At 51.9% G+C, this 11,331-nt stretch overlaps 1 long non-coding RNA gene and 1 pseudogene across 1 annotated transcript; one reads left to right on the top strand and one right to left on the bottom strand.

Moving 5' to 3' along the window:
- Window positions 1-2,019: 2,019 nt before the first annotated feature.
- Window positions 2,020-3,453, top strand: LOC144336285 (uncharacterized). Its single transcript, XR_013407916.1, has 2 exons — window positions 2,020-2,452; window positions 2,754-3,453. It is a non-coding gene; the product is annotated as an uncharacterized LOC144336285 (long non-coding RNA).
- Window positions 3,454-9,850: 6,397 nt separating this feature from the next.
- LOC100426543 (uncharacterized) lies at window positions 9,851-10,778 on the bottom strand (annotated as a pseudogene).
- Window positions 10,779-11,331: the final 553 nt, after the last annotated feature.

Raw genomic sequence — 11,331 nt, 5'->3', positions numbered from 1 at the left:
CCTGGGAAGATTTCTCCTGCCAATTCCCAGGTAGAGCCTGCACTAGGCTGCCCCAATCTGTCATGGCGGGAGGAAACGGACATGCGTGTTGGCTGAGCTGGGCTTGTGCCTGACTCTGGCCTAGCAGAGGCCTAGAGAGAGCAACTGGTGGGTGTGGCGTGTGGGCATCCGTTTCTCTGAACCAGATGACGCAGGCACTGTTTTGAATCCTGCTCCGCCACTTACTAGCTGCATGCCTTCAGTGTCTTCTAGAAAGGGTTGGTGCCCGCTCCAGGTGTAAGGTGCCTGGCGTGAGGAGGGCTCCCTCAGTGATGGTGAAGTTGTTAGCAGTGGACTTGTTCCTCGGGCCAGTGACAATGCTAGGTTAGGAGGCAGGGGCGACCTCTTCCTGGTGGCCCCTGTGTCTGGTCACCACTGACTTGGGCTGACACATCTAGAAGTTCCCCAGGGCCCGGGCCCACCCCACGGACAGGTCTGGCGGTTCACAGCTTGCTCTTCTGCCCCTGGGCCCAAAGTGCCAGGGCTTTCCCAGGCCATCCTGGCTTGTCTCTGGCACAGGGTCAAGGCCTAGTGCACAACCCCCACCATTCTCTTGTGTCCATCTGTCAATCAAAAGAGGCTTAGTAGGCCGGGCGCGGTGGCTCAAGCCTGTAATCCCAGCACTTTGGGAGACCGAGACGGGTGGATCACGAGGTCAGGAGATCGAGACCATCCTGGCTAACACAGTGAAACCCCATCTCTACTAAGAAATACAAAAAACTAGCCGGGCGAGGTGGCGGGCACCTGTAGTCCCAGCTACTCGGGAGGCTGAGGCTGGAGAATGGCGTGAACCCGGGAGGCGGAGCTTGCAGTGAGCTGAGATCCGGCCACTGCACTCCAGCCTGGGCGACAGAGTGAGACTCCGTCTCAAAAAAAAAAAAAAAAGGAGGCTTAGTACCTGCCTGGTGCCGAGCAGACGGGGCTGCAGTGGTGATCTTGGGAGCCTGCTCTCTCAACCTAGGAGTCTTCCCACCTGGAGGATTACAAACAGGCAAGACCTCTGAAAGAAGGGGACACAGGCCTCTGGGCCAGGAAGGAAGGCTGCTGTGGGGAAGGGGCTGTGCTCCGGGCAGAGGGCTGCTGAGCAGCTGTGGTTGTAAGAAACTGGAAACAGCCTCGCTGTCAGGAGACGGACTTCATTATAGGAGTATGGACCAGTAAGCCACGGTCCATTCATCATATGGAGTACAGTGCAGTGAGCCACAGTCCATTCATTATAGGGAGTATTCATTATAGGGAGTGGAGCAGTAAGCCACGGTCCATTCATCGTATGGAGCATGGTGCAGCAGTTACAGCCGATAAACCAGACCTTCTACCAACGTTGGTCCCCTGCAAATGTGAACAAAGCAGATTGCAGAATGACACTGGGATGAATTTTCAAACCTCACAGCAATGCCATATGTTGTTCCTAGGTTTATGTGTGGTCAAATAGTCCAGGTATAAAGCCTGGACTACAAGGACACCTGTCAGGTTCATGACTGTAGCCGCCCTGGGTGGAGGAGGGGCGTGACCCAGGGGGAATGGGACCTATTTCTCTTGTGTATACAGTGTCCTGGCCCCGGGAGGGCTTGTGTGCCTGCATCATGATGTGTCAGATTCCCAAAGGGAATGAAAAGCCAGGGCAGGGGCCTGGCCCAGGCAATGGGGGCAGATGATGGAACCTGGGCCGCGCACAGGGGAGTGTATCCAGAGACCTTGGTTCCTCATCGTCCCAGGCTCCCAGGTCGAACCGGCTCTGCAGGAGAGGACAGAGGAAAGCTCCTGTCTTGGGGTGTGCCCCAGAAGCAGAGTCTGCGATGAAAGCAAGGGAGCTGGGCTTTCCGGTCATTGGCCAGGAGCTGTTGAGGGAGTGGGAGAGGATGGCTTAGATTTGCAGGCACTGTGTCTCCCTGACCGTGCAGGCAGTCAGAAGCCAGAGGGCCATCAGAGGCAGACAGACACAGTGGAGGAGGCACCCGTGTGGCTGCTCCTTCCACACAGCGGGCTCCGCAGGGAGAGCTTCTAACAAACAACAAGCGCCCCAGAGCCCACTGTGCGTGAGGCCATGTTCCAGAGGCAGGGGATGCCAGGGTGCGGGAAAAGTTACCCGGGGCATTCCATTTAGCATGAGAAGTTCTAGGCAGTGTGACAGCTAACAAGGCCCGAGGCAGAGAGTGGGTGAGCAGAGGGTTGGGGGGGAGAGAAGAAGACAATGAGGTCAGAAGGTGGCTGGGGTCAGATGTGCAGGCTTAGCAAGTCATTCTGAGGACTCCAGCTCTGACTGAATGAGATGGGAGCCCCTGGAGGGTGTTGGGCAGAGCCAGGCAAGGTCTGCCTTACATCCTATTTCTTTTTTTTTTTTTTTTTTTTTGAGTCGGAGTCTCACTCTGTCGCCCAGGCTGGAGTGCAGTGGCACCATCTCGGCTCACTGCAAGCTCCACCTCCCGGGTTCACGCCATTCTCCTGCTTCAGCCTCCCAAGTAGCTAGGACTACAGGCGCCCGCCACCATGCCCGGCAAATTTTTTGTATATTTGGTAGAGACGGGGTTTCACCGTGTTAGCCAGGAAGGTCTCCATCTCCTCACCTCATAATCCACCCACCTCGGCCTCCCAAAGTGCTGAGATTACAGGCGTGAGCCACCGCACCCAGCTTTTTGTTTTGTTTTGTTTTGAGACACAGTTATGCTCTTGTTGCCCAGGCTGGAGTGCAATGGTGCGATCTTGGCTCACTGCAGCCGGGTTCAAGCAATTCTTCTGCCTCGACCTTCCAAATAGCTGGGATAATAAGTGCCTGCCACCACGCCTGGCTAATTTTTGTATTTTTAGTAGAGACGGGGTTCACCATGTTGGCCAGGCTGCTCTTGAACTCCTGGCCTCAGGTGATCCGCCTGCCTCAGCCTCCCAAAGTTCTGGGATTACAGTCATGAGCCACTGGGCCTGGCCTGCATTCTAAAAGGACCACCTTGGTGCCTTGGATGGGGATAGAGGTGGGGGTGGTGACAAGTGGTCAACTCTTGGGCACTCTCTGAAGGAAGAGCAACAGGACCTGTGATGGGCTGGATGGAGGAGGCAGAGACGAGCCTGGGACTGCGAGGTGTGGGCCTCACTGGCAGGCTGGAGCTTCCATTAGCCAGGAGGGAGGACATGGGAGGGCAGGTCCAGGATGAGGCCAGGACTTCAGCCATGGATGGGCTGCACTGTGCTAACGAGGCTTTCCAACCAGACATTCTCACCACCTTTTAAAAGGCCCGTGTCTGTAGGGACTTGGAAGTAGGGCACCGTGCAGGTTTATATAGTGTCTGACTTTCTAGAGATTGTCAACCACAGGAGGCAAATTCCTCTTGCCTCTGGTTTCCTGCTGGAGAGGGCTTGTATTAATCTGTTCTCATGCTGCTAATAAAGACATATCCTAGACTGGGTAATCTATAAAGGAAAGAGGTTTAATGGACTCAAAGTTCTTTTTTTTTTTTTTTTTTTTGAGACGGAGTCTTGCTCTGTAGCCCAGGCTGGAGTGCAGTGGTGCGATCTCGGCTCACTGCAGGCTCCGCCTCCCGGGTTCACGCCATTTTCCTGCCTCAGCCTCCAGAGTAGCTGGGACTACAGGCGCCCGCCACCTCGCCCAGCTAATTTTTTGTATCTTTTAGTAGAGACGGGGTTTCACCGTGTTAGCCAGGATGGTCTTGATCTCCTGACCTCATGATCCGCCCGTCTCGGCCTCCCAAAGTGCTGGGATTACAGGCTTGAGCCACCGCGCCCGGCTGGACTCAAAGTTCTACATGGCTGGGAAGACCTCACCATTACTAAGGTGGAAGGCAAATGAGGAGCAAAGTCACTTCTTCCATGGCGGCAGGCAAGAGATAGAGCCCGTGCAGGGGAACTCCCATTTATAAAACCATCAGATCTCATGAGACTTATTCACCATCACCAGAACAGTATGGGGGACCACCCCCATGATTTGAGTATCTCTACGTGGCCCCGGTCTTGACACATGGGGATTATTACAATTCAAGGTGAGATTTGGGTGGGGACACAGCCAAACCATATCAGGACTGAAGTCACACTTGTCCAGTTTGCAAATCTATTTCTTGTTTTCACAAAGCTGAGCCTTCCACATGAAGAAGCCAGAGAAGCTGCCCCATGGGAGGTCACTGCCTTCTCCAGTTGATCAGAACTGGACCAGAGTGGCAGTTCTGGACCAGACAGGGCCCCAGCTCAGGCCGGTTCTGAGAGTCTAGAATGGCCTGGAAATGCCAGTTCTCACACTGTGTCTCTAAATGGGCTCTGGAGTCAGTGAGCCTTGGATTAAATCCCCTATGCACTCTGTAACTGGCTGTATAAGAGACACTGTCTCTTAACTTCACTGTGCCTCAGCTTCCTCATCTGCAAATGGGAACAATAATAGTGCCTGACTCGGGTATTAGTGAGGACAGAAAATGGTGTGACATAAGTGTTTAATAAATGTTAGATCTCATTATCTGTACAACTGTGTAATCATTTAGAGAGGGAAGGAGTCCAGGTGGCCTGTGACTGGTACTAGCTGGTTGAGGGCAGGAGTGGCCTGGGGCCTCCCACCCTGGCTGACCTCATTGCTGCCGGACCTGCCCCCAGGTGAGGGGCACCAGAACGTTTCTCCCATTGGACAGACAAGGAAGCTGAGGCCTGCAGCCCTTGGGACTTGGTCAAGGTCCCAGGATGAATGTACAGAGGAGGGGATGGGCGTGAGGAGTGCGGGGCACTTGGGGCCCTACAGCCCTGCCTGGGACCCAGCCCCAGCCTCCGAGGCTGTCTGGATAAAGTAATGTGGTGCCCTCGTGCCTGGGAGGGGAGCTGGAGAGGACTGCGTGGGCCCAAGGCTGGTGTCCCTCTGCTCAGCTTCCACAGGGAAGCCCATGGCACAGTGGCCTGGAGCCTGGCTTTGGGCTCGGCTGCCTAGGCATGGATCCCAGCATCATCAGCTTTGAGCTGTGTGATCTCGGGCAAGTCAATTCATCTCTTTGACCCAATTCTATGAACATTTCTTTTTTTTTTTTTTTTTTTTTGAGACGGAGTCTCGCTCTGTCGCCCAGGCTGGAGTGCAGTGGCCGGATCTCAGCTCACTGCAAGCTCCGCCTCCCGGGTTTACTCCATTCTCCTGCCTCAGCCTCCCAAGTAGCTGGGACTACAGGCGCCCGCCACCTCGCCCGGCTAGTTTTTTATGTATTTTTTAGTAGAGACGGGGTTTCACCGTGTTCGCCAGGATGGTCTCGATCTCCTGACCTTGTGATCCGCCTGTCTCGGCCTCCCAAAGTGCTGGGATTACAGGCTTGAGCCACCGCGCCCGGCCGAACATTTCTTTTTTTTTTTTTTTTTTTTTTTGAGACGGAGTCTCGCTGTGTCTCCCAGGCTGGAGTGCAGTGGCGTGATCTCGGCTCACTGCAAGCTCCGCCTCCCGGGTTCACGCCATTCTCCCGCCTCAGCCTCCCAAGTAGCTGAGACTACAGGCGCCCGCCACCATGCCCGGCTAGTTTTTTGTATTTTTAGTAGAGACGGGGTTTCACCATGTTAGCCAGGATAGTCTCGATCTCCTGACCTCGTGATCCACCCGCCTCGGCCTCCCAAAGTGCTGGGATTACAGGCTTGAGCCACCACGCCCGGCCTGAACATTTCTTGAGTGCTTTCTACAAGTTCTCAAAAGATTGGAAAATTTTTCAGGAAGTAAAACAGATTTTCCTCACTAGCAACAGAACTCAGGACCCAGTTCTACAGGTGGTCAGGTGCTTTTGTACACACCTCTAAGTCCAGAAACTATCTACAGAGTCAACAGGTTGTCATAAAATATTGTCATATCTAAGATGACAATTCAGTATCACAAATTTGAACTTGAAGGAAACTTAGACTTCCCCTAGCCCAGTGGTTTTAAAAATACTTTATTTCAAGGCCAGGCACAGTGGCTTACGCCTGTAATCCCAGCACTTTGGAAAGCAGGAGGATCACCTGGGGTCAGGAGTTCGAGACCAGCCTGGTCAACATGGCAAAACCACGTCTCTACTAAAATACAAAGACTAGCCAGGCGTGGTGGCTCGTGCCTGTGATCCTAGCTACTTGGGAGGCTAAGGTGGGAGAATCACTTGAACATGAGAGGCAGAGGTTGCAGTGAGCCAAGATCATGCCACTGTACTCCAGCCTGGGTGACAGAGCAAGATTCCATCTTGAAAAAAAAAAAAAAGACACAAAGGATAGAGTGAGAAGGAACGATATAAATATAGCCAGAGTTCCTGAAGGAGATGATGGAAGAGAAGCAACATTCAGAGAGATAAGTCAGAATATTTTCCAAAATGGAAAGACAACAAAGCTCAGGTTCAAGAAGCTAAACAATTCCCAAACAGGATAAATAAAAAGAGGCTGGGCGCAGTGGCTCACACCTGTAATCCCAGCACTTTGGGAGGCCAAGGTGGGTGGATCACTTGAGCCCAGGAGTTGGAGACCAACCTGGGCAACATGCTGAAACCCCATCTCTACAAAAGACACAAAAATTAGCCTGGAGTGGTGCCTGTAGGCCCAGCTACTCAGGAGGCTGAGGTGGGAGGATCACCTGAGCCCAGGGAGTCCGAGACTGCAGTGAGCCATGATGGCACCACTGCACCCCAGCCAGCCTGGATGACAGAGAGTCATTCTAACAGAACATGGTTCAATCACTTCTATACCTTCACCACCTAGAACAGTGTTGGCACCCATGGCACCCAGTTAATGCTTTATCAAAGTTGTAGAATGAATGAATACTTCAGAACACCAAAGACAAAAATTAAGCTCCCAAAAGCAGCCAGACAGAAAAGATATTGTCTCAAAAAGATTGACAATTACTGGCAGCTGATGTCTAAACAGCAAAATAGAAGTCAGAAGACAGTGGAATGATATATTCAAAGTGGTGAGAAAAATAACTGTCAACCTAAAATTATGCACCAGTGAGTTATCTTTCAGGGGTGAGGGTAAAATAAAGATACTAAGAAAAATGACAGTTGAGTTTATCACCCATAGATCTTTGATATAGAAACATCTGAAGAATCTTTTGATGGCACATGGAATTTTTTTCAGAAGGAAGATCTGAGCTGCACAAAGGAAATAGTAAACATGGTTTAGTCTCCCAGACAATAATGTGTAATTCAGGACGATTCTGACCAGAAACAGAGTGTGCTGAAGCCCTTTATTTTGACCTAGAAGGAGATTAAATACTGGCAACTTTAGATTTTGTTAAATATATATTTTAAAATATCTTGAAGCCGGGCGCGGTGGCTCATGCCTGTAATCCCAGCACTTTGGGAGACTGAGGTGGGCAGATCACCTGAGGTCAGGAGTTCCAGACCAGCCTGAGCAACTTGGTAAGCCCGATTTCTACTAAAAGTGTAAAAATTAGCCGGGCATGGTGGCAGGCACCTGTAATCCCAGCTACTAGGGAGATTGAGGCATGAAAATTGCTTGAACCCAGGAGGTGGAAGTTGCGGTGAGACAAGATTGCACCACTGCACTCCAGCCTGGGGGATAGAGCAAGACGCTGTCTCTAAATATGTGTGTGTGTGTGTGTGTGTGTGTGTGTGTGTGTGTATAGGATAACCACAGAAAGAAAAGATATGAAATGTGCAGTTTCCAAGCCAGTGAAGAGCCGGGGAGGACCTGAAGAAAAAGAAAACCTTGATCAATTCTTAAAACTGCAAGAAAGGAGAAAGATGAAACATTTGGCTACTAGCAAGCACAAAAATAAGATGGTTAAAATAAATATGTCAAAATCATACATTTGTAAGTGAATTAAACTCGAGATACAGGATTGTCAGATCAGATTTTTTTTTTTTTTTTTTTTTTTTTTTTTTTTTTTTTTTGAGACGGAGTCTCGCTCTGTCGCCCAGGCTGGAGTGCAGTGGCCGGATCTCAGCTCACTGCAAGCTCCGTCTCCCGGGTTCACGCCATTCTCCTGCCTCAGCCTCCCGAGCAGCTGGGACTGCAGGTGCCCGCCACCTCGCCCGGCTAGTTTTGTTTTTTTTTTTGTATTTTTTAGTAGAGACAGGGTTTCACTGGGTTAGCCAGGATGGTCTCGATCTCCTGACCTCGTGATCCGCCCGCCTCGGCCTCCCAAAGTGCTGGGATTACAGGCTTGAGCCACCGCGCCTGGCCAGATTAGATTTTTTTAAATACCAGCTATATTATGCTTACAAATAACAAACCTAAGATTATGGACGTGGGAAGCCTGAAGGTAGAAGGATGAAAAAGTTATAGCAGGCAAGTAGGGACCAAAGTGGAACTGGTGGAGTTAATTTGACTTTAAGGCAAAAGGTATTACTAGAGATAAAAGACAGTCAAAACCTAAAGAACAAGCTGAGTGTGGTGGCTCACGCCTGTAATCCCAGCACTCTGGGAGGCTGAGGTGGGTGGATCACCTGGGGTCAGGAGTTCAAGACCAGCCTGGCCAACATAGTGAAACCTGTCTCTACTAAAAATACAAAAAAATTAGCTAGATGTGGTGGCACACGCCTGTAATCCCAGCTCCTCCAGAGGCTGAGGCAGGAAACTCTCTTGAATCCAGGAGGCGGAGGTTCCAGTGAACCAAGGTTGTACCACTGCACTCCAGCCTGGGTGGCAAGAGTGAAACTTCTTTTCAAAAAACAAACAAACAAACAAATAAACCTAAAGAACAAAAGCTTCCATCCACCAGGTTTAGGAGGAAAGATTAGACACACAGACCTATGAAGGGAGCAGTAATCACCTCTTCCTCTTCAAGAGTTGCTTTAGCGTTTAAAAAGTCCTTTGGCATTTATTTGTTAAACGTCTGACCCTCACATCAAGCCAGAGAGGTAGGGGAGGTAAGTGTTACCAGCCCCCGACCCTTTTTTTTTTTGAGACGGAGTTTTGCTCTTGTCACCCAGGCTGGAGTGCAGTGGCGCAATCTTGGCTCACTGCAACCTCTGCCTGCCGGGTTCAAGAGATTCTCCTACCTCAGCCTCCCCAGTAGCTGGGACTACAGGCACACGCCACCACCACCCAGCTAATTTTTATATTTTTAGTATAGACGGGGTTTTGCTATGTTGGTCAGGCTGGTCTAGAACTCCTGATCTCAAGTGATCCACTCACCTTGGCCTCCCAAAGTGCTGGGATTATAGGCATAAGCCACCGCATCCAGCCTTTTCTTTTCTTTTTTTCTTTTCTTTTCTTTCTTTCTTTTTTTTTTTTTTTTTTGAGATGGAGTCTTGGTCTGTTGCTCAGGCTGGAGTTCAATGGCAGGATCTCGGCTCACTGCAACCCTTGCCTCCTGGGTTCAAGCGATTCTCCTGCCTCAGCCTCCCGAGTAGCTGGGATTACAGGTGCCCACCACCACGCCCAGCTAAGTTTTGTATTTTTAGTAGAGACAGGGTTTCACCACGTTGGCCAGGCTGGTCTTGAACTTCTGACCTTGTGATCCGTCCACTTCGGCCTCCCAAAGTGCTGGGATTACAGGTGTGAGCCACTGTGCCTGGCCTTTTCTTTCTCTTTCTTTTCTTTCTTTCTTTCTTTCTTTCTTTCTTTCTTTCTTTCTTTCTTTTTCTTTCTTTTTCTTCCTTCCTTCCTCCCTTTTTCTTTTCCTTCCTTCTTTCCTTTCTTTCTTTTTTTAAACAAGGAATTTGTTATAGTTTTATTTTCCTCTGCATTTGCAAAATACTTAGACCAACATGAGAAAGAAATACCTTCTATGGGGAAAAAATGACATTAAAAATGAAGATGGGAAGGCTGAAAAGGGTTAGTGCCTTAGTTGCAAGGAGCTGCAGCATCTCTGGTCCAAGGAATCAAAAAGATATTGGGAAGATATAACAGGAGGAAGAAGAATGTGAATTTACTGAGGGAGAGGGCCCCGAAGTGGGCGTTGAGGGGGAACTGGAGGCTAGGGAGTGGGCCTGGGTGGAGGGAGAGGCCTCCGCTGGAAGCCATAGGGTAGGGGTTGGGGAGAGCCAGTGTATCCACGAGGCGGCATCAGTGGAGGAGGTCCACGCATACTATGGAGGCATAGTACCTGGGTGACCCATGGGAGATCCAGACTGAGGCCCCCTGGGGCACATGCTCATTGAAGGACGTCCAGGATGAGGCATTCCAGGTCGTGATCAGGGTGGGGGCTGCCCCCCAGATCCTGGGGGCCCATCACGGGGGTGTCCTCAGCCATGAGGGCCATGGTGTGCCAGCCATATCTGAGATCCCTGGACGGGGCATCGCACCTATTGGGAATGGGTGAGGATGCGAGTGTCCATGACCTGGATGTCCTGCCCCTGGGGTTCCTGCCAATGGGAGCCGGGGGCATGTCCTGCAGCCTAGGAGGCACAGGTGGTGGGGGCATGGCTAGGGGTATCCCAGGTGTGGGGCGGGGGCTCCAGGAGGCAGCCTTAGGTGTGGGAAGGAGCCAGGAGGAGGCACGCCTGGTGGAGGAAGCCCAGACCCCAATGATGCTGCCACAGGATTCAGGGCAGAGGGTGGAGGAAGTTCCCAGGGACCTGATGGCCAAGACAAAGTCGCTCATCTTGCACGTGCAAAAGTTGCCCTGAGACCACGTGCCTTGCCTGCGGAGGACCCAGCAAAACCTGTGCCGGAAGTCGGTGGCCACGCCCACGGCTCAGGGCTGGGCGGGGCCAAGCGCGGGGCAGCACGCTCTGCTCTCCCGCCCACGACCTGCGGGGGTCGTTAGCGGTCCCAGCCCGAGCCCCCTCTAGATTCAAATCCGACTGGGTGAAGGAGGACCCGAGGAGGACCCACGCACGTGAGGGCAGGTCCATGAGGACAGGAAACTGACCTCAGGCTCTTTTGGTGGGAAGAAGAGGGAGGCTGTGAGCCCCCTTAAGTGGACAGGGGTGGGGGTGGAGTGGGAGGGGGGAGTCTGAGGGAGGGGGACGAGGAGCAGAGAAATGGACAGAAGAGCCCGGCGTGAGGGGTGGGGGTGCAGGAAGGTCTCCTGTGGATTGAGCGGCCTCAAGTCAACTTGGGCAAGAGGGGATGGTGGGGTGGTCCTGGTTAGAGCCTGCGCTGTGGCGCCAGCCCTGGGGCGCCCCTCTGAGGCCCTGGGCGGGGCAGGCAGCCCTTCTAAGCTCACGTCCTCGTTTCTAAAACAGGGAACCTAAGTCCCAGGGCTGCGGTGCAGATTAAATGGCAGGACGCCTGCTGAAGGCTGCACGGTGCCTAGGACGGTTGTCATTTATTCAATGCACATTTACAAGCCCCTGCTGGGGGTCAGGCATTGTTCTATGGGCTGCAAATCCAGCAGGGAAAAAACAAAAACAAAAACAAGACCAGCCTGCCCTCGTGTGGCTCCTAGGTCAATGGAGGAAGAAA

Source organism: Macaca mulatta, chromosome 1 (assembly GCF_049350105.2).
Source record: "Macaca mulatta isolate MMU2019108-1 chromosome 1, T2T-MMU8v2.0, whole genome shotgun sequence".
Lineage (NCBI taxonomy): Eukaryota > Metazoa > Chordata > Mammalia > Primates > Cercopithecidae > Macaca > Macaca mulatta.
This window is presented reverse-complemented; position numbering and strand designations above follow the sequence as displayed.